This window comes from Pantherophis guttatus, chromosome 8 (genome assembly GCF_059756535.1).
Source record: "Pantherophis guttatus breed Tessera chromosome 8, ASM5975653v1, whole genome shotgun sequence".
Lineage (NCBI taxonomy): Eukaryota > Metazoa > Chordata > Lepidosauria > Squamata > Colubridae > Pantherophis > Pantherophis guttatus.
The window spans coordinates 13,056,603-13,078,201 of NC_142070.1; the positions used below are offsets into that span (position 1 = coordinate 13,056,603).

Consider the following 21,599-nt stretch of genomic DNA (forward strand, 5'->3'; position numbering starts at 1 on the left):
TATTTAAATGACTGCTAGAAAGAAGCTAGGACAGTGTCAACCTATTCTCCGAAATACATGAAGGCAGCACAACAAGCAATGGCTGGAAACTAAACAAGGAGAGAAGCAACCTAGAACTAAGGAGACTGTGAGAACAATTAATCAGTGGAACCGCTTGCCTCCAGAAGTTGTGAGTGCTCCATCACTGGAGTTTTTTTTTTTTTTAAAGATTGGACAGTCTTTTGCCTGAAATGGTATTGGTTCTCCTGCTTGAGCAGGGGGTTGGACTAGAAGACCTCTAAGGTCCCTTCCAACTCTGTTATTCTGTTATTTCATTGCAACGAAGTTCTGAATCCTGAGCCTTCTTTGACCATTTAAAATTATATCATCCCTACGAAGCTTCGCTTGACTTCTTTTTTCAGAAGAGTTGATTACAGCATTCTGTTCCTTGCTTTGACTAAGAGGCTTCCTGGGGGGCTTTAATGGGCTTGAAATATCATTCCTCTTTTTTTTAAAAAAAAAAATTATTTTACGAAGAGATGGACACCAAAGATTGCAATTAAGAAGCTTTTAATGCCTATACCTATAAATTAATAGGAAACATTTTTGTAAGCAAGTGAAAGTGGCAAAACACATCACTGTAATGAGATCTAATTTTAAACTTTTGACATTTTTTATAATAACGTTATGCCTGTACAGATCAGTGATTTTTGATTTCAAAAATAAGTCTTCTAATTTAAATGCAAATAGCGAGGACTATTTACTTCTTTGACCCACAGAGATTTCTCCTTTTTTTTTTTTTTTGAACATCATGTTTTGCTGATAGAGTCTCTCTCAAAAAGCTAAAAAGAAAAAATCCATGGACCCAGCATAATAAACGGCTCCTTTAGAGAAGAGATTTTTCATGGAGAAGCTCCTGATTTCAGTTCTTGATCTGTCCAATTAAATATGTTGGAGAGCAGATTATGGGGACTTCTTTCATGGTGAACCTGCAAAGAATGTTTCCTAGTTAGAATAGAAAAAACGACCTGCAGTGATTAAAGTTTTAGCCTAGAATTGGAGAAGTTTAGGTTCAAATCTAGGAGCTAAGAAAGTTCCATGGGAGGAATTTCATCTAAGAAAGCTCCTCTTTCTGGGGATTTTGAACCATCTTTTGGCTAAGATCTATTTCCTTTAGCAATTCTGTGAAAAATTGGAGGATATAATGCTACCTAAAAGAGGACGATTGGGCCTCTTACATTTAGACCATTTAGTAAGTAAGAAATTAAAACGCTGAGAGTCAACAACTATACTGGAGTAGGTAGGTGAATGTGGCGGGTAAGATAAAACCCCTTGTAACATTACTTGGAAGAAAATTCAAGGAAAAGGTTGATCTAGACACTGTACAATCAAATGATCGAAAACTCAGAGAAATAGAATTTATTATATACAGTATACATACAGTCCTGGCAGTTTGTGCTGGTTGGGAAAGCATTACTTTTAAGGGGGAGAAAAAAAGATAATGGCAGTTCACAGAAACAAAAGCCATTTCTTCACAGCGATCTCTTCAAAATGCTATCCTTAACACGCTTGTTACACAAGAATAGATGGGGGTGGTGCCAGTAAGAATTTTTACTACCGGTTCTCCGAACTACTCAAAATTTCCACTACCGGTTCTCCAGAACTGCCACCTAGCCACCAATTAAATCAGATCACCCCTGATGGCATAAAACCGGCTGAATAGTTACTCCTAATAGTAATTATTCCAAATAGAAAAGAATTACCATTTTTTTAAAGAAATAGGTGGGAACCATGCCCTGCCATTTAGCTCCAATTCTACTAGGTCTAGAATAATAATGAATCCCTAGTAAATTGTTCCATGTAGCAAATTACTCCTAATAGTAAATTACTCCAAATATAAAAGAATAACCACTATAATAGGAAATCAACGAGAACCATATTCTCCACGAAAGGCAGTGCATTATAGGCTGTGTCTTCCATGAATTGCCATATTAGGACAAGGTAATTGTCAGCATTCACCCTAAATACTTTTCCATTTTAGAATAGGATGACAAGAGTTGGAAGGGACCTTGGAGGTCTTCTAGTCCAACCCCTGCTTAGGCAGAAAACCCTGCACCACTTCACCAATAGAAGCAAGAAAATTCTGGATACGGCATTTCCCACTTCTAAATCCCACAGTGTTCCCCATTTTTAATCAAAATGATTAAGGAGAAGTTGCTTGATGCTTTCAAACCCCACCAAGATAAACAGCTGGCACGGGGCATCCTAGATGATGAAGCCTATTAGTTCAATAGCTCACAGCAATGTAATTAGATTCACTTGAGTACTGATGGAATAACTGGAAAACCATAGGCAGGGCTGCCCAAGGCAGGAAGAAATTAATATTGAAGATAATGTTCCAGGACAGAAGCTCTGCTCAACAGTCACACATAGCTACATCATACCATAAAACCATTGATGAAATACAAAAAAACATACCCAAACCTCCCAGACTTGCTCCTGATAAAACTTTATGGAGCTCAAAAGGTTGCAGACTCTAACTTAATAAAAGTAGTTTTATCTGGACCCGTGCTTTGTAAGTGGCCAGTTACACATTATGTTAACACAACAATAGTCAGGCTGAACAAGAAAAAAGGTGAATACCATTCTTGTTGACCATGTGTATAATTTGCATGAATGACTCTAATTCAGAGCTAGGTAGTTTCGTCTCTTAAATGGATTTATTTAAAGAAGTTCCTGGCCTTCGTATCAGTGGAAGGTTGTCCCCGGTTCGGACCGGTTCACAAGAACCGATAGTTAAACCGGCGGGAGCCCCGCCCACCGCCCCAGATGTCATCATCAGTGATCTGCGCATGCGCAGAAGCAAGGCGCACACGAGCGAAGTGTGCATGCGTGATCCCATTGTGAACTGGTAGTAAAGGTAAGTAAAACCCACCCCTGCTTTGTATGCTTGTTTGTTTCTAGTTCAGCTTCCAGGAAAGAAGCTTGTCATCAGGACTAAATTCCTTCACAGTGTTATGTTGTACCAGATCTGACGCATCCTGTGTGGAATGACACAAGTATGTTCCAACTTGTACCAGCTGTACCACCGCTGACTTTGTTCATCTAGATCAGGGGTCTCCAACCTTGGCAACTTTAAGACTTGTGGACTTCAACTCCCAGAATTCTTGTGGACCTCAACTCCCAGAAGACTTGTGGACTTCAACTCCCAGGACTCTGGGAATTGAAGTCCACAAGTCTTAAAGTTGCCAAGGTTGGAGACCCCTGATCTAGATAAACTTAATTTCAATCTTGAAATTGAAATTAATTTCAATCAAGGGGGAGAGTCTTCTCTGTGGTGGCACCTACCCTCTGGAACAATCTACCCCCAGAGATACGAGTGATCTCCGACCTCCGGACTTTTCGTCGGGCCCTAAAAACCTATTTTTTTCAGTTAGCCAGGCTGTCCTGATTTTATGGTTGGTTTTAAAATTTGATATGGATTTTAATTGAAATGTTTTAAATTACGGGCCAAATTTATTTAATTATTTTAAATCTATTTTAACTTTTATGTATAAATGTTTTTTATCTTGGCTGTTCACCGCCCTGAGTCCGAAAGGAGAAGGGCGGTATAGAAATCTGAAAAATAAAATAATAAATAAATAATCTGAAGATGCCCGAAGAGACTAGATCTCTTCCACTATTGCTGTCTATTAAATGACATTCATAATCTTCATTATAGCAACAGCACTTAAACTTATATACTGACCCATAGTGCTTTATAGCAGTTTACAATGTCAAAGGATTATCTGCATATTGTCCCCAACAATCTGGGTCCTCATTTTACCTATCTTGGAAGGATGGAAGGTGAGTGAACCTTAAGCCTGGTCAGGATTGAACCCCAGGCTGTGGGTAGAGTTAGTGTTCTGACCCAGCTCCCCAAACACGACGAACCCTCTGACATGAACTCAAAAGATTCCTTTATTAGGAATGCTGGCAGCCCCGGCAAAAAATTTCTCTCGCAGGCTAACAAGTCCAGCTGGCCGAAAGATGAATAGTTGTCTGCCACACCTATTCATCTCCGCCCCCTGCCTTTTATCCCCAGAGCTAGAGTGGGGTCTCGCTAGCAGCGGTGGCTCTTCCGTCCCAAGGATCAGCCCACAGATTTCCACTGCTCTCCTCTCCTCTGGCTTCTCTGCGTGTCAGGCACTGGACCCAGCTGTTCCTCTTCTTCTTCATCAACCACCTCCAGACCTGGGGGCTGTTGACTCTCCATCTGAGGGCTGATGGATGGCCAAGGCTCTGCCTCTGTCTCTCTCTCTCTGCCAGCTCCATTTCCTCTTCACTCCTGGAGCTCCCAGGTTGCCCCAATTCTGATCCTGACTCCCATGCCTCCTCCTACTCCTCTGATTCAGCTCTTGGAGGGGCTGGCAGCCGACAGGCCACAACAGTTAGCCAGCAATACTCCATTCTAACCACTACGTCATCATAGCGCCCTATCATAATGATTACCCATAAACACTTTTGCTTCCATAAAATTTTCTAACTTTTTTTAAAAAACAATTTAAATCGGTGACTAATCAAGTATGGTAAACCATCTAGCTATATTTATGCAATTTATGAGAAAAATGCTTCCTTTGGTCTATCTTGGACTCAAGTTTTTTTTTATGTTATGACCCCAATTTCTTTTACTATCAGAAGGGAATAAAATGGATATTACCCAGAATGTGGGAAAAAATGCAAATCTGATTATTTTGCTGCCATGGGATGGTGGGAAAGAAGCCAGTGAGAAAGATTTCCAACTAGTAGTACATCTTCCCTTGAAAAAAAAAATTGATGGTGGTAACAGATTGGCGTTACAGTTACTGTCTGAACTGCATCTGTAGGAGATACCATATTTTTCGGAGTATAAGACGCACTGGAGTATAAAGCACACTTATCTTTTTTGGTCAGGAAAAGAAGAAAAAGAAATCTCCCTCTGCCTCTGAGCAATTTTGCCTCGTTGCTGCAAACAGCAAACAGCCTGCTTTACTTTCATTTTCGTTTTCAGCATAGCTTGATTAGCGCAAGGAAAAAAAAAATGCTCCAGCAATTTACCTCTTTGCAGCAAGCAGCAGAGCCCTGTGGAAAACAGCTGAGAGCAAATCAGCTGAGAGTCGGGAGGCCGATCCAATCAACTTGTGCTAATTAGGCTGTGCTGAAGCTGAAAGGAGCTGCTTCTTCTTGCTGTTTGCATGCAAGGAGGTAACTGCTGCGAGGCAGAGGCCAAAGGATGGGGGTCCAGTGGGTGGGCGGGGCTACATTCGGTGTATAAGACGCACCTAAATTTTCACCCCCTTTTAGGGGGGAAAAAGGTGCATTTTATACTCCGAAAAATACAGTAACTGAGAAATTTTTCTTTTTAAACTGTTTTCTTCCATTTTATAAAGCCTAAAATATACAGTGCAGCCTGCTTATAGCATTTAACAAAATGTTCTTCCTGAGATGGCCATATGGTCACACAGCTTTACATGGTCTCTTGGCCTGCATTTTTTTTTTTTTTTTGAGGTGCCTGGTTCTAATACAGGTGCCCAGGCTTTTAAAATGTTTCTTCTAAAAAATAAAAAAGTAAAAAATAAAAGGAAGCATTCTGCTGCTTTAGAAGTTTATAAAATATTCACGATCCCTCCCAAGTCTAATCTGAGAAATTTTACACAGACTTTTATTTCAAAAACAGCCTGAACGTCTACCAGATGCGAAATCTTTCCCTAGAGCTGGGCTTTAAAATGGATTGAATTTCTCTATTAAACCAGGATAGATCAGAGAGAGAGAGAGAGAAAAAAAGACTTAACCATGTCCATTCTCTTCATACCAAGAGAAAAACTGCAGCACTATCTTCTCAATAAGGGACGCAGTGGCTCAGTGGCTAGGATGCTGAGCTTGTCGATCAGCGGTTCGAATCCCTAGTGCCACGTAACGGGGTGAGCTCCCATTACTTGTCCCAGCTTCTGCCAACCTAGCAGTTCGAAAGCACGTAAAAAATGCAAATAGAAAAATAGGAACCACCTTTGGTGGGAAGGTAACAGCGTTCCATACGCTTTTGGCGTTTAGTCATGCCAGCCACATGACCACGGAGACATCTTCAGACAGTGCTGGCTCTTCGGCTTTGAAACGGAAATGAGCACCACCCCCTAGAGTTGGTAATGACTAGCACATTTGTGCGAAGGGAACCTTTACCGTTACCTTTTATCTTCTCAATATATTTAGTTTCATTTCTCCAATAAAAGCTTCTTCTTTTTTCTTAATCACCCACATACATCCAGTGCAATAGTGAAATCCAAATTTTTTTACTACCGGTTCTGTGGGCATGGCTTGGTGGACGTGGCTTGGTGGGCGTGGCAGGGGAAGGATACTGCAAAATCTCCATTCGCACCCCAATCCAGGGGAAGGATACTGCAAAATCCTTCCTGGGGGAAGGATACTGCAAAATCTCCATTCCCTCCCCACTCTGGGGCCAGCCAGAAGTAGTATTTGCTGGTTCTCCAAACTACTTAAAATTTCTGCTACCGGTTCTCCAGAACCTGTCAGAACCTGCTGGATTTCACCCCTGATCCAGTGGCTATTTGGAAATCTGTTTGCAATTGAAATGCTAAATTATAATCTTTTTCGGGGATTTATCTTTTTTTCATTATTATTATTCTAAATACTGACAAAGAAGTACTGTTGTCACTTGATATAATGAGCTCACAGAATTTAAAAGATATCTAGAAGCTCATAAAACCCAAATGTACACAATCAATGGGAATCTTCCCAAGCGATGATGCTCGGATTGATCCGGAATAATTTGGTTATGACCTTTTGTATCCTACTCTGAGATCACCTTTTACTGACACCATTAGCCAGAGACAAACTGTAGTTTGACGCTACCCTTTTAGCAACTACCATGCTATTGATTTAGCTCTGAGAGCAAAGTAGTTAGCGTCAAATTGTTTATGTCATCAAAGTCTTTTTTTTTTTTTAATGAACTTCAGGCAGTAATGAGACTGCTGGCCTGAACATTTTTGTTTTGCATTTATTGCCACAAAGTGTAGAATTAATGTGCACAAGAGAATGCGAACCAAACCAAAACAGCTTGTTAAGTATTATGGCTTCTTTGATTTTTGCCGAATGTGGTTTTACAATACTTCTCCATATTTAATTTTCTATCACAGTATCAGGTGCGTACAAGTTACCAAAAATCTAGTGAAATGAGGCCCAGTAACCATCTTGTACAGATTTCTAGTAGGTCTTGATTTTGATGCTGGCTTAGAACTGAAAAAACGAAGGTTGTTGAGATGCTATAAACTGCCCAGTTGGCAGTAGAACCATAGAATTTTATTGGCCAAGTGTGATTGGACACACAAGGAATTTGTCTTGGTGCATATGCTTTCAGTGTACAAAAAAGAAAAGATACGTTCATCAAGAATTCTAAGGTTTAGTTTAGTTTAGTTTAGTTTAGTTTAGTTTAGTTTATTTGATTTGTATACCGCCCTATTCCTGAAGGACTCAGGGCGGTGAACAGCCAAACAATAAAATACATAGATACAAAAAATTTAAAAACCAGATAAAATCAAATTAAATCATTTTGGCCCAGACAGATTAAAACACCCCAATAATTTAAAAACAGATTAAAATTTACATATTTAAAAAAGGGAAGAGATTAGGCCAAGCCCGCCTGATGGAATAAAAAGGTCTTCACAGCGCGGCGGAAGGTGCGCAGATCTGGGATCATCCGTATCTCCGGGGGGAGCTCATTCCAGATGGTAGGTGCCCCCACAGAGAAGGCTCTCCCTCTAGGGGCCGCCAGTCGACACTGTTTGGCTGCCGGCACCCGGAGGAGTCCCTCTCTATGAGAGCGTACTGGCCGGTGGGAGGCTATTGGTGGTAGTAGGCGGTCCCATAGATAACCAGGTCCTAAGCCATGGAGCGCTTTAAAGGTGGTAACCAAAACCTTGAAGCGCACCCGGAAGACCACCGGGAGCCAGTGCAGCTCGCGCAGGAGAGGTGTTACATGGGAGCGCCATGTCGCTCCCATTACCACCCGTGCAGCCGCACTCTGCGCCAGTTGGAGCCTCCGGGTGCTTAAGGTACAATACTTAATGATAGTCATAGGGTACACATAAGTAATCAGGAAACAATCAATATCAATATAAATCGTAAGGATACAAGCAACAAAGTTACAGTCATACAGTCATAAGTGGAAGGAGATGGGTGATGGGAATGATGAGATTAATAGTAGTGCAGATTTAGTAAATAGTTTGACAGTGTTGAGGGAATTATTTGTTTAGCAGAGTGATGGCGTTCGGGGAAAAACTGTTCTTGTGTCTAGTTGTTCTGGTGTGCAGTGCTCTATAGAGTCATTTTGAGGGTAGGAGTTGAAACAGTTTATGTCCAGGATGCGAGGGGTCTGTAAATATTTTCACAGCCCTCTTTTTGACTCGTGCAGTATACAGGTCCTCAATGGAAGGCAGGTTGGTAGCAATTGTTTTTTTCTGCAGTTCTAATTATCCTTTGAAGTCTGTGTCTATCTTGTTGGGTTGCAGAGCCAAACCAGAGAGTTATAGAGGTGCAGATGACAGACTCAAAAATTCCTCTGTAGAACTGGATCAGCAGCTCCTTAGGCAGTTTGAGCTTTCTGAGTTCAAAGAACATTCTTTGTTGTCCTTTTTTGATGATGTTTTTGATGTTAGCTGTCCATTTTAGATCTTGCGATATGGTAGAACCTAGAAATTTGAAGGTCTCTACTGTTGATACTGTGTTGTCTAGTATTGTGAGAGGTGGAAGTATGGGAGGGTTTCTCCTAAAATCTACCACAATTTCTATGGTTTTGAGTGTGTTCAGTTCCAGATTGTTCCGGTCGCACCACGAGGCTAGTTGTTCAACCTCCCGTCTGTATGCGAATTCATCATTGTCTCGAATGAGACCATTCACTGAAAAAACTAAGGTTGTTGACCAACACAAGTGAAGTGGATAGAAAACTAGATGCCGTAAACTGTCCAGTTGGCAGTACATTTTATCTTTAAATGAGCCATGTTGAAGACACTTTATGGACAACCTTGAAAAGTATGCTTGAAGCGATTTGGATCGAAATGACTTTTAAGTAAGAATGGGCTGATGTCAGAGTCACCATTTCCATTACATTGGAGTTAATATGATCCAGAGGGAGCTGCAACTAACTTTAGATCTGAGGAGCCCTTGGTGCTTTCTGAACTTAGTTGGTTTTCAGATGTTTCGTTACCCAAACTATATAACATGACATCATCCGTGCTGAGTGCTGACTAGGTAACATGGATGATGTTACCTAGTTTGGATAATGAAACATCTCCAAGAAAACAATCAAGCTCAAAGAACATTGAGGACCCCTCATGTAAACCAAGAGCTACAAATAACAGAATAACAGAGTTGGAAGGGACCTTGGAGGTCTTCTAGTCCAACCCCCTGCTCAGGCGGGAAATCTAATACCTGTGATGGCGAACCTATGGCACGCGTGCCACAGGTGGCATATTGAGCCATATCGGTGGGCACACGAGCTCAGCTCCGACACACATGCGCGCACCGACCAGCTGATTTTTAGGCCTTCTGGGCCCACTGAAAGTCAGCAAATAGGTGATTTCTGGCCTTCAAAGGGCCTCCGGGGGGAGGTGGGGAAAGCTGTTTTCGCCCTCCCCAGTCTCCTAGAAAGACTCTGGAGCCTGGGAGGGTGAAAAACAGGCCTACCGGGCCCACCGTGCCATTGCATGCCAAAACCAGGGGAAGCGCGGGGGGGGGGGTCACGCACACATGCTCAGGAGTGGGGCACAAAGAATTATGGGTGTGGGCATGCATGCACATGACCCCCCCCGTGCTTCCCCCGCTTTTGGCACATGATGGCAAAAAGGTTGCATACCTGCCCTCTACCATTTCAGGCAAGTGAGTTGTCTAATCTCTTCTTAAAAACTTCCAGTGTTGGAGCAGTCACAACCTCTGGAGGCAAGTTGTTCCACTTATTAATTGTTCAAACTGTCAGGAAATTTCTCCTTAGTTCTAGGTTGCTTCTCTCCTTGATTAGTTTCCACCCATTGCTTCTTTTCCTGCCTTCAGGTGCTTTGGGAATAGGTTGATTCCCTCTTCTTTTTGTCACCCCTAGTCCTTCTTTTCATCAAACTAGACATACCCAATTCCACCAACCATTCTTTATATGTTTTATCCTCCAGTCCCCAGTGATCTTTGTTGCTGTTCTCTGCACTCTTTCTAGAGTCTGAACATCTTTTTTTACATTATGGCGAGCAAAACTGGATGCAGAATTCCAAGTGTGCCTAGGATTGCATTAGCCTTTTTGGCTGCTGCAATTCACATATTAAAGTGATTGTCCGTTAGGACTCCAAGATCCCTCTCACAGTTACTACTATTGAGCGAGGTACCACCTATACCAGGGGTGTAAAACTCAAGGCCTGGGGACTGAATCCGGTCCATGGGGTGCTTAGATGTGGCCCACGGGACTGCCCTGGAAACAGCAAAGGACCGGCCCGTGGTGCGTCTGCCAGTGAAAATGGAACTCAGGAGGGTGGCTCCGTTTTCGCTGGCAGAGGGTTGCAGGAACCGTCGCAGCCTAAAACGGGCCACAGGTGGCCCTCCCAAGCTTCATTTTCACTGGCAGAAGGTTGCAGGAGGCCATTGCAGGTTAAAATGGCGCTCGGGAGCCCGTTTTTGCTAGCAGATCACTCAGGCCACCACAGGTGCCCCCAACGCAAATGATGTCGACCTGACCACATCCACCCTGGCCATGCCCATCCTGGCCCCCAAGGTCAAACACAACCCTGATGTGGCCTTCAATGAAATCGAGTTTGACACCCCTGACCTATACTATACCTGTGCATTTGGTTTTTCTTGCCTAGATATAGAACCTTACTCTATTCTCCTTTATTGGAACTTTTATTGAAATTATTAGTTCTATATATTTCTACATGGCAAATGCATTGTTGTTTTCAAAAGTTCAAGAACGCTTAGTAACTGGAATAAGGTGGAGTTCACTCAGAGTAATTCCCTATTTCTCCACTGCTGTGTACTATTTGCCAAGCCTTCCAACCTTCACTATGAAATAGGGCAGAAAAATGAGCCCACTATCTCATATTTGTCCACCTGCCTCTGGGTTTTTTCTCATCAAGATAGCTCCCATTTGTCCAATTTAGTTGTAAAATGACAATGCAGGAAAAACCTGTGGTTGTCGAGCTTTAGAATGGGCCATATAAAACAATTGCTTAGCTTCCCCTTCGAATCCAGCTATGAATTATGATTGGACAATGAATTTGATATTTTTCCCACTCTTTCCCTCCATCCTTGTTCTCTTTTTCATAACCTCACTGAATGATATACAGCCCTTGGTGGCTGAGAGCTCTAACAGTCATCAAGAGCAACAGAAAATGACAAATTGAAGTTGTCTGTGCCAAAACACTTGAGTTGTGACAAGTCAAATAAACATTAGGAAGCTTTCCAACGAAGTAAGAAATCAGCAGAAATGGTTTTTCTCTTAAAAAAGAAAGAAAGAAAGAAAGAAAGGAAGGAAAGAAAAAGAAAGAAAGGAAAGGAAAAGAAAGAAAAAGAAAGAAAGAAAGAAAGAAAGAAAGAAAGAAAGAAAGAAAGAAAGAAAGAAAGAAAGAAAGAAAAGGGGAGATAAACTTTCTGTGCCTGAAATGCCTCACTCATTTTCCTCCACACGCTTCAAAATATTTCATTCTGGTGTTAAATCACACACTGAGAACATTTGCTTAGTATAATGCAGTGTTTCTCAACCTTGGCAACTTTAAGATGCATGGACTTCAAGTCCACGCATCTTAAAGTTGCCATGGTTGAAAAACAGTGGTTTAATGGAATGGAGATAGGAGACTACCATGTTTTTTGGACTATAAGATGCACCCAGTGGTGGGTTCCTCCCGGTTCGGTCCGATTCGGCCGATATGACGTCACCGAACCGGTTCTCCCCCACCCACCCACCCACCCATGTTATTCTTACCTTTAATTTGGTCCCACCCCCAATCTATTGCTGCCTCCTGAGTCCCAGCTGATGACTAGAGGGAAAAAAACTGTTTAAACTCTTGCCTGGGGCTTCAAAGGGCCGTCCTACAGCTGATCAGTGTTAAAAGCAAACAAATGGGTCGGGTCGTAAGTGCGAGGGCTGGTCGTAAGTGCGAGGACCTTCCAGAAATGACTCTGACCAGCTAGCCACGCCCACCTAGTCACATGACCTCCAAGCCACACCCACAAAATAAGCCACGCCCACAGAACCGGTAGTAAAAAAATTTAGAACCCACCCCTGGACGCACCTAAATTTAGAAGAGGAAAACAACAACAAAAAAAGTTTTTGGCTTCCACGCATCCCATTTTCGGCCTTTTTTTCGGGCTTTTATTTTTTTGCCCTTTTCCAGCCTTTTTTCTGCCTGTTTTCAAGGCTTTTTTCAGCCCATTTTCGAGACTTGTTTTGGCCCGTTATTGAGGCTTTTGTCAGCCTATTTTTTTGGGAAAAAAACAGGCTAAAAAAAAGCCTTGAAAACAGACTGAAAAAAGCCCCGAAAATGGGCTGAAAGAAGGCCTGAAAACAGGCCTGAAAATAAAAAACAGTCGGTGGGTGGGCGGGGCTTCAGCAATATTCGGTCTATAAGACACACAGACATTTTTATCCTCTTTTGGGAGACAAAAAAGTGTGTTTTATAGTCCGAAAAATACGGTAATCCTAGAGGTGCTTTTTTTTTTTTTTTCAAGAGGCAACTGGGCTTTCTGGTTTTCTCTGAAGACGTTTCACTTCTCATCCAAGAAGCTTCTTCAGCTCTGACTGGATGGCAGGGAATGGAAGGATTTATATTCCTTGCAGATAGCTGGTTGTTTGCATTCTTTTAGAGAGTCATTGGGGCCACTTGGGAGGTTTATCTGTGTCCTCAGAGTTTATCTGTGTCTTCACCATGACCTGGATGACTGTGAATCTCCATAGACATAGGAAAGCAATATTTAAAAATGGAGAATTTAGCTCCTTGGGAAAAAATCAGTTTTAAGAAAACCTTATAAGTAAATTATTTCAGGTTTTAATTTTGCTTAATTAACTCTGGGTTTGATAAGCGGTGGCAATTGTAGAGACTCACAATACCTTTCAAAGAAATTGCTGATAATAATAATTGAAAAAATGATGGCTTCAGCCAGTAGGAAAAAAAAAATCCTGCTGCCTGTCTCCTGTACTCTGCCTTTTAATAGGAAGATGATAAATATTGTCTTCAGATCTGCTTAAAAATTGATTACCCAATAAGTAAATCATGCAGTTTCCAGGAATGTATGCAGCATTATTGGGGGTGGATGGGAGTTGTGTTTCTATTTGATCTGCATCCCAAGTGGTTGAATACGAAACTGCTTATTCAAATATCCAAAAATTAGGAATGAGAAAATGGTAATATGCTTGATTTGGGGATTTAAAATTCTTAATAAATCTCCCCAAATGAAAAAGTGGCAGCTAGAGATGAATTCATTATTGATTTGTTATTTGAAAGAGGAAATCAACTCCTAGGCTTTAAAACAAATGTTTTAAAATGATGATTTTGTAACCATGCAGAGGTGGGTTTCACGTATTGTTAGGACCGGTTCGCCTTTCGTGCATGCGCCTTGCTCGCGCCCGCCTTCCACGCAACTTTAATACCTGTATTAAAGTTATATCTGACCCAGTAATGTTTAGACTTTTTTTTTTCAAATACTAGATGACAATAGTAGCAATTTTTAGTTCAAAATTTTTGTCACTAGAATTAATACCATATTTTTCGGAGTATAAGACGCACCTACCTTTTTGGGTGAGGAAAAGAAGAAAAAGAAATCTCCCTCTGGCTCTGAGCAATTTTCCTCCTTGCAACAAACAGCAAACAGCCTGCTTTACTTTCATTTTCGTTTTCAGCATAGCTTGATTAGCACAAGGAAAAAAAAAATCTGCTCCAGCAATTTACCTCCTTGCAGCAAGCAGCAGAGGCCTGGGCAAAACAGCTGAGAGCAAAACAGCTGAGAGTCAGGAGGCCGATCCAATCAACTTGTGCTAATTAGGCTGTGCTGAAGCTGAAAGGAGCTGTTTTTTCTTGCTGTTTGTTTGCAAGGAGGTAACTGCTGTGAGGCAGAGGCCAAAGGGTGGGGGCCAGTGGGTGGGCGGGGCTACATTCGGTATGCACCTAAATTTTCACCCCCTTTTGGGGGGGGAAGGTGCGTCTTATACTCTGAAAAATACGATAGATTAAATGCATAATCCAGGTAGATCTTAAAGCGTGTGCATTAGTCCTGAAACTTATCCCTGAGCACAGTTCATATCATACATTCTCATTTGATTCACTGGTATGAGTGAATCTGATGAGATCTGGTATGATTATGCATTCTAAAAGATACAATCATCACTTTTAAAGAGGATCTTCAGATAGTGTATCTAACATCTCTTTTGGACTGAGAATCCCATGGACCATTTGAATTTCTGAGGCGTGTGATCTCTCCTGTTTCTAAGACCGGATTCATGTTCAGGGTACCCGATAAGCAAATTAGAAAGATTTAATTCTGCTGCGCATCTTCAAATTGTAATAGCCAATGTGATCAGGGATATATATATATGGTTATTTTATATAGAAAATTAAAATAATTTATATAATTTATAGAAGATAGGTGAAAAAAACCTTGTGATCTTTGCAACCTATCATTAAAAGTGAATAATTAGGAAAAGTGAGGGGTGTTTTACAGATTTCCTGGGAATTTCAAACTGATAAAAATCTTGATTGGGTTCGATAATACAGTAAAATTACCTTCAATCTATTTATTTATTCAGTCAATGTCTATGGTTTTCCATCTCAGCAAGTGACTCTAGGTGGTGAACAATCTTCAGATTACAGATTAACAGAGTTGGAAGGGACCTTGTAGGTCATCTAGTCCAACCCCCTGCCCAAGCAGGAGACCCGACATCATTTCTGACAAATGGCAGTCCAATCTTTTCTTGAAAGCCTCCAGTGATGAAGCTCCCACAACCTCCGAAGGCAACTTCTGTTCCACTGGTTGATTGTTCTCACTGTCAGAAATTTTTTCCTTATTGACAGGTTGAATCTCTCCTTGATCAGTTTCCATCCATTATTCCTTGTCTGGCCTTCAGGTGCCTTGGAAAATAACTTGATCCCCTCCTCTCTGTGGCAGCCCCTCAACTATTGGAAGACTGCTATCATGTCTCCCCTGGTCCTTCTCTTCACTAGACTAGCCAGGCCCAGTTCCTGTTCTTCATATGTTTTAGTCTCCAGTCCTCTAATCATCCTGGTTGCTCTTCTCTGCACTCTTTCTAGAGTCTCAACATCTTTTTTATAGTGTGATGACCAAAACTGGATGCAGTATTCTAGGTGTGGTCTTACTAAGGCTTTATAGAGCGGTATTAGTACCTCACTTGATCTTGATTGTATACCTCTGTTAATGCAATTTAGTTGGTTTTATTTTTTTTTTAATTAAACACATTTTAGGATTGCATTGGCTTTTTTGGCTGCCGCTGCACACTTCTGGCTCATATTTAATGGTTGTCTACTAAGGCTCCAAGATCTTCAGTGCTACCTATGTGAAAAGCATGGTCTTGGATTCTTCCTTATTTTGGGAAAAACCACAGGTTTTAGATCCAATCATACACAGTTCTATCTGATGAAGTGGCAGGTGGAATCAATTTTAGCAAAACCGGATAGATTGCAAGGTATATCGGCAGTTAAAATGAATGCAACTTATGCAGTTCAGGAAATCAGTTAAATGAGGAAGCTTGGACAAGTGCAATAAAGCTAAGCATCATTAGTCTCTCTTAGAAGTTGTTAAATGTTGTGTAAATGATGCAAAAGAGTCTCAAATGTGCCTTCCTGATGTGAGCAGATTTCTGATTGATCTCATTACAACATCCTAAGGAGCACAGAGAGATAATGTCTGGCATGCTTATTTACAGCATGAATATGGCTGCTCTACAGTCAATGGAACTTGGATTGCAATCTAACATTCAGGGTGCCTGCCAGATTTATTAAACTTTTAAATTTTTAGATGCATGAAATAAACAGGTTCCCAATTTTTATGGAAGCCAGAACAAAAACAGCGTGAAGGCCACTTTCACAGAGATGCGTGCCGGAAAGAATGATGAAAATAAGTATTTTGGTCTGAAATTTTTCACTTGGCTAATGATGCTTTTGTACACAAACACTTGTTGTGTTTTTGCTTGGGAAGAATCATTTGGCCAGGTGGCAACCAGTGGTGGGTTGCCCCTGGTTCAGACCGGTTCGCAAGAACCGGTAGTAAAACCAGTGGGAGGCCCTGCCTACCACCCCGGATCTCATCATCAGCGATCTGCGCATGCGCAGAAGCAAGGCGTACATGCGAGTGAAGCGAGTGAGTGCGCGATCCCATTGCGAACCGGTAGTAAAGGTAAGTAGAACCCACCCCTGGTGGCAACCTCAAGATCTTAGATCGTGACCAGCTTGTGCCCCTCCTATATTTGTAAACATAAAACCTCATCTGCAAGCTGCAGATGTGGAGATAATATCTTCGTTCCCAGGTTCTTGGGATTCAGTTATGGCACAACTACTACTTGTGAAAAGCTAGATCAAAAGACAGACATGAATATGTTAACATGCACTACTTATTAAAATCTAATATGCTGCCCTTTCTAAGACAGTTATTTGTGACATGGATTGATTGATTGATTGATTGATTGATTGATTCATTCATTCATTCATTCATTCATTGACTGTTTGGCTCCCAGTAATTCTGGGCAGTTCACTATGTAAAAGACACTGAAAAATAACAGTAAATACAATAGTATTCATGAGTATCGTTGAGGCTTGGTCAATATTCTTTCTGAAATTAATGGTATAATTCATGTAATAATTAGTTTCACTAAATTGCTTTTGCGCTTCCTTCTTATCACCCCAATCCAAACACAAAACAAATTAACTGTATTTCTTATTAATCTGAAAGGGGAAATTACATTCTAAATAAGAAATAGTTCCTTGAAGCAGAGAATAAGAGGCTTCTTAGACCTATTTTCCATTGTGGAAGAATGAATACACACAAAAGATACTTTTGATTTCTTAATCAAATGAAATCCCAAAGCTGAAAATCCTTCTCCAATAACAACACATTTAAGTAAAATTTGGGAAGCCTACTAAACATCCCCAAACAATAAGTTGTCCTATTTTTTTTGCCCTAATTCTATTTAATATAATTCAATTTTATTTTTAAATTAATCTAGGAACATGAACTAAGAAGAAATGTATTGTTGGTGTAAATCAATTGTGTAGCTGGCCTGGCTACCCATTCATGATCTTTCAGGGAACTTCAGAAATGTTAATGTTTGTAAAAAAGATGTGATTTTAGAAATACGTAATATCATTTAACTAGAAATCCAATATGTTTCATCACAATTGGAAACGCTGAGTCTAACTTTGCTGTGATGGCCCACCAAATGAAAGATTCTTTAAATGAAGAACCAGTATCCGCAAAGTAGGATGCATAAATGTTCTGTGGTTGCATTTGTGTGTGAAGAATTACTAAGCATTAGTAATTTCACCATATGGCCACTGGCTCAGTGACTACCTATAGAGCAGATAGGGTGATATGATTATTAGATCAGTGCAGTGGTGGGATTCACTTACCTTCCCTACCGGTCTACAAATGTGAGCAGATGCACCTTGTCTGCGCACGCGCACGGGCTTCTGTGCATGTGCAGTGCTCGCGCATTACATCCGGGTGAGTGGGCGGAGCCTTCCGCAGTTGCTGCTACCAGTTTGCCCGACCCGGAAAGAATACAGAATACAGAATACTAGAAGAATACAGCTCTATTCCAAACAATTTGACTATCACTCAGGGAGATAACTATTCACTGTCTTGTCTGGACTGAGCTTCAGTTTGTTGGGCTTCATCCAGACCATTAGGCAGCTAGGAACGGATTCTATAATTTCATCTTCATCTGAATCCAATGAAAGAAACAGAGCTAGGTGTCATCAGGATATAATGACAAGCTACCTCTGAATGAGCTCATTCAATAGTTGATGTAGATCAGGGGTGTCAAACTCGATTTCATTGAGGGCTGCATCAGGGTTGTGTTTGACCTCGGGGGGCCAGGGTGGGAGTGACCCAGGTGGGCGTGGTCACCTCGATGTCACTCATGTTGGGGGCATTTGTGGCAGCCCAAGCACTCTGCCAGTAAAAATTGGCTCCTGAGCTCCGTTTTTGGCTGTGATGGCCTCTTGCATCCCTCTGCCAGCGAAAACGGAGCTCACATGGGCAACCTCCTCAGCTCCATTTTTCTTGGCAGATGAACCATGGTCCGATCCTTTTCTGTTTCCAGGGCAGCCCCATGGGCCAGATCTAAGCACCCCGCGTGCCAGATTTGGCCCCCGGGCCTTGAGTTTGACACCCCTGATGTAGTTACTGAAGAAGATAGAGATAAAAATGGAACCATGTGGCACCTCACAGAGTATATCCTATGGAATTGAGCGGAAACCCTTCTACTGACTCAGGAGCATCATATTTTAGGGGAGAGCCATCTAGTTAGGAGTGGAATCATATCAAGGCTAGGAAAACATCTGTAGAAGAATTGAAAGAAAGCCATTGAAAGGTCAAAGAGAACCAGAAGGGTTCCATTCCCTCTGCCTCTCTTTCAGCAATAATAATCCGATGGGTTAAACAAGGCAATTTCAGTGGGAGGAAAAACAGGCATAAACCCCAGTTGAAATATATGGAATTAATAGTATTTGCCCTGCACCAAAGGTCTGGCGGGCTGCGGCTAGACACCATCAGCCCCCACATGCTCTTCGCCTTTCATGCTGGCCACGCCCATCCCCAGGGCTTATTTTTGGGATCGAGTTTATATTAGGCCCACCCCAAAAAATCAGGCTAGGGCTTGTTTTTGAGGTGGGTCTTATTTTCGGGGAAACACAATATCCAGAAAGCCTGTTTCACCCAAGAATAATTTGAACCTACCAGCCATTGCACAATATTTTTCAAGCATATTTTCTGTTCAGAAAAACCTGGATTTGGCTGTAGCTAAAGCTCCTGTAAAATAGCAAAATTTACAGCATTTGTGCATTCCGCTTATTTATAGCATCAAATTCTTTCTTGTTCTTTCTCTCTTAAAGCCATGGGAGAATAGATGTTGGCTAAGCCATAAGAGGAGGAAATATGGGTTTTATTTCCCCATTGGCCCCCAAGTGCTTAAAATAAATAGTAACTACAGTGGCTTAGATCCAACTCCATTTTTTTTTCCAGGAGTAAAAAAAATTACTTTGCCATTGCTTGTCAGATGAACAAACCAAACCATTTCATTTGAACTGCAGGTTTAGGAAGTTGAGATAGCTGTACTGGAGACGAAAAAAATCTATGCCAAAACGGTCAGACTTATTAAAATCAAGGTACCTTTATTTTATCTTTCTATCAACTATCATATTACTTTAATATTGGACTTGGGTTGAATTTATGTGATTTTTTTTTAATCTTCTCCGCACAGTTTTCATCATAATCCTGTCCAACCAAAGAGACATGTTAGGGTTTCTTATACCAAGCAGATTTTCTGTATAAAATTTTATTTTCTTGGGTGACTTGAGTGCATGTGATTTATTTCTGGTTTGGGGGCTGCAGAGAAGTCACATGAGAAACGGTTCTCATTTCCAGGTCATGTTAAAGATTATTTTTTTTCCTGGGTAGTGATAGAAAGGAAGGAAAGAGTGAACTTGTTAGAATAAGGTTGATGAAAGGTTTTTTTTAAAAAAAAACATATTTGGTCTGGAGGATATAAAGTTCATGTTTGTTAAGCCTGCAACTATGAATGGACAAGTGTAGTTAAGCAGATGTATGAACTACTTGCTCTGTTAATTCCTTAACAGAATTTGCATTAACAAGTATGCATTTTAGCTACCTTTTAAGTCATGTGTAGTTGAGGAGGAGAGGAGCTTGAGAGGTGATAATACAAGAAGGCTAATTTGCTGAAGAATCTCTAGCATCCATGGTGGAAGCTTTGCACCACCTTGAAATAAAATTGCTCTCCTTGTCTTACCTACCAATTCATTTTTGGTGCTAGGAGTCTGAAAGCATTCTAGACAGGGGTGGGATTCAGCCGGTTCAGACCAGTTCGGGCAAACTGGTAGCTCTGACAATCAGCTGAGAGCAAACCGGTTCACTCCGATGATCAGCTGGGCCCGTCCGCCTGCCCCTGCACTATACCAACCTATATTTCCTTTGTTTGAAGCCCAGCTGATAGGCACGGCAGAGCGGATTGTCTCTCCTCAGATGTTTTACTCACCGGGGCTGCAGTAGAAGGTAAGTTGTTACACCGATTGAATCCCACCACTGACCCTAGATCTGAATAAATTAACACATGCCAAGAATGGAGATCAGAGGTAGACATCTTGTTTGGGAGATGATCTGATTGGAATTATAAACCCAATGTACTTCTCGTTGCCATTTCATTTCTCTCCTCCAGTCAATGCAATTGCATACATTACATTCTTCTTATGCTATATAATAATGGGAATAGACTTTCTCATGGGGTCATGGTTGCTGGCTCTCCCACACACATACAACCCCCACCCCCTGCCTCATATGTACCCCCTTTTCAAGACATATTTTCTCCAAAATGCTAGATGAGGGAGGAAAAAAAAGGGAAGTTTACTTGAGTTAAAGTTGTGACTAGGTGATTTAATGTACGTGCCTGTGTAGGTTTCTTGGAAACAATATGGAATGATTTGTGATCAAGTTCTTCCTTCTTTTTTTAACTTTTCAGTCAATCTTGATGATGATGATGATGATGATGATGATGATGATGATGATGATGATGATATGCCATCAAGTTAGTGTTGATCTTAGAGACCATGTAGGTTATTTCCAGGATGATCTGTACTCAGCCTGGTCCTTAAGCTGTTCCAATGTTGCACATACTACATCACTACTCTAATTGAGTTCATCCATCTTGCTGCTGCTTGTCCTCCTTTTCTGTTCCCTTCTATCTTTCCGAGCATGATCATCTTCTCTAGACAGCTAGGTCTTCACATAATGTGGCCAACATATGATCATTGCACAAATGATCATTTGTGCCTCAAGTGAGGACTCTGGATTGATTTGCTCTATGATCCATTTGTTTGCTTTCTTGGCTATTCCTGGTATTTTCAATGATCTTCTCCAACACCAAACTTCAAAGGCATGGTTACTCTTTTTATTCTATGGCTTCAAACCCAACTTCCTCTTCCATGGGCTGTCATAGGGAAAACCAATTCTGATTGGTTTTGCAACATTGTCTCTCCTACACATTTTAACTAAATCCAATCCTGCTTAGGTTTTTTTTTTTAGATAAGGGAAGATTATTGATCGAGCAGGTAGAGCTGCATGATGGCCCAGAGCTGAAGCTCTCGCCTCCCAATCAGGAGGTGTGAGTTTGATCAGATATTTCTCTCTCTGGGCACAATGAGTGATTGCATAGCTCATATAGATCATATAGCTGATACGGTATTTATTCATATGAATGAATGAATGAATGAATGAATGAATGAATGAATGAATGAATGAACAAAAGAATGAATAGAAAAAAGTGAGGGGTAAAAATAATTGATCACTGGAAGAGGATACATACATGAGAATTAAAAGTG

The 21,599-nt window shown here is 41.2% G+C and overlaps 1 protein-coding gene across 5 annotated transcripts in view; it reads left to right on the forward strand.

The window, feature by feature from the left end:
• ARHGAP24 (Rho GTPase activating protein 24) overlaps window positions 1-21,599 on the forward strand; it is a 473,398-nt gene that overhangs the window by 228,379 nt on the left and 223,420 nt on the right. Inside the window, exon 1 of one of the 5 annotated variants that reach the window (XM_087875096.1) lies at window positions 19,355-19,373. The exons of 3 other annotated variants lie outside the window; for them this stretch is intronic. The gene's annotated coding sequence lies outside the window, so the exon portion shown is untranslated. Of the gene's footprint in view, window positions 1-19,354; window positions 19,374-20,216; window positions 20,278-21,599 lie in introns of those variants that run through there. One more of the 5 variants, XM_087875095.1, reaches the window with a different exon arrangement.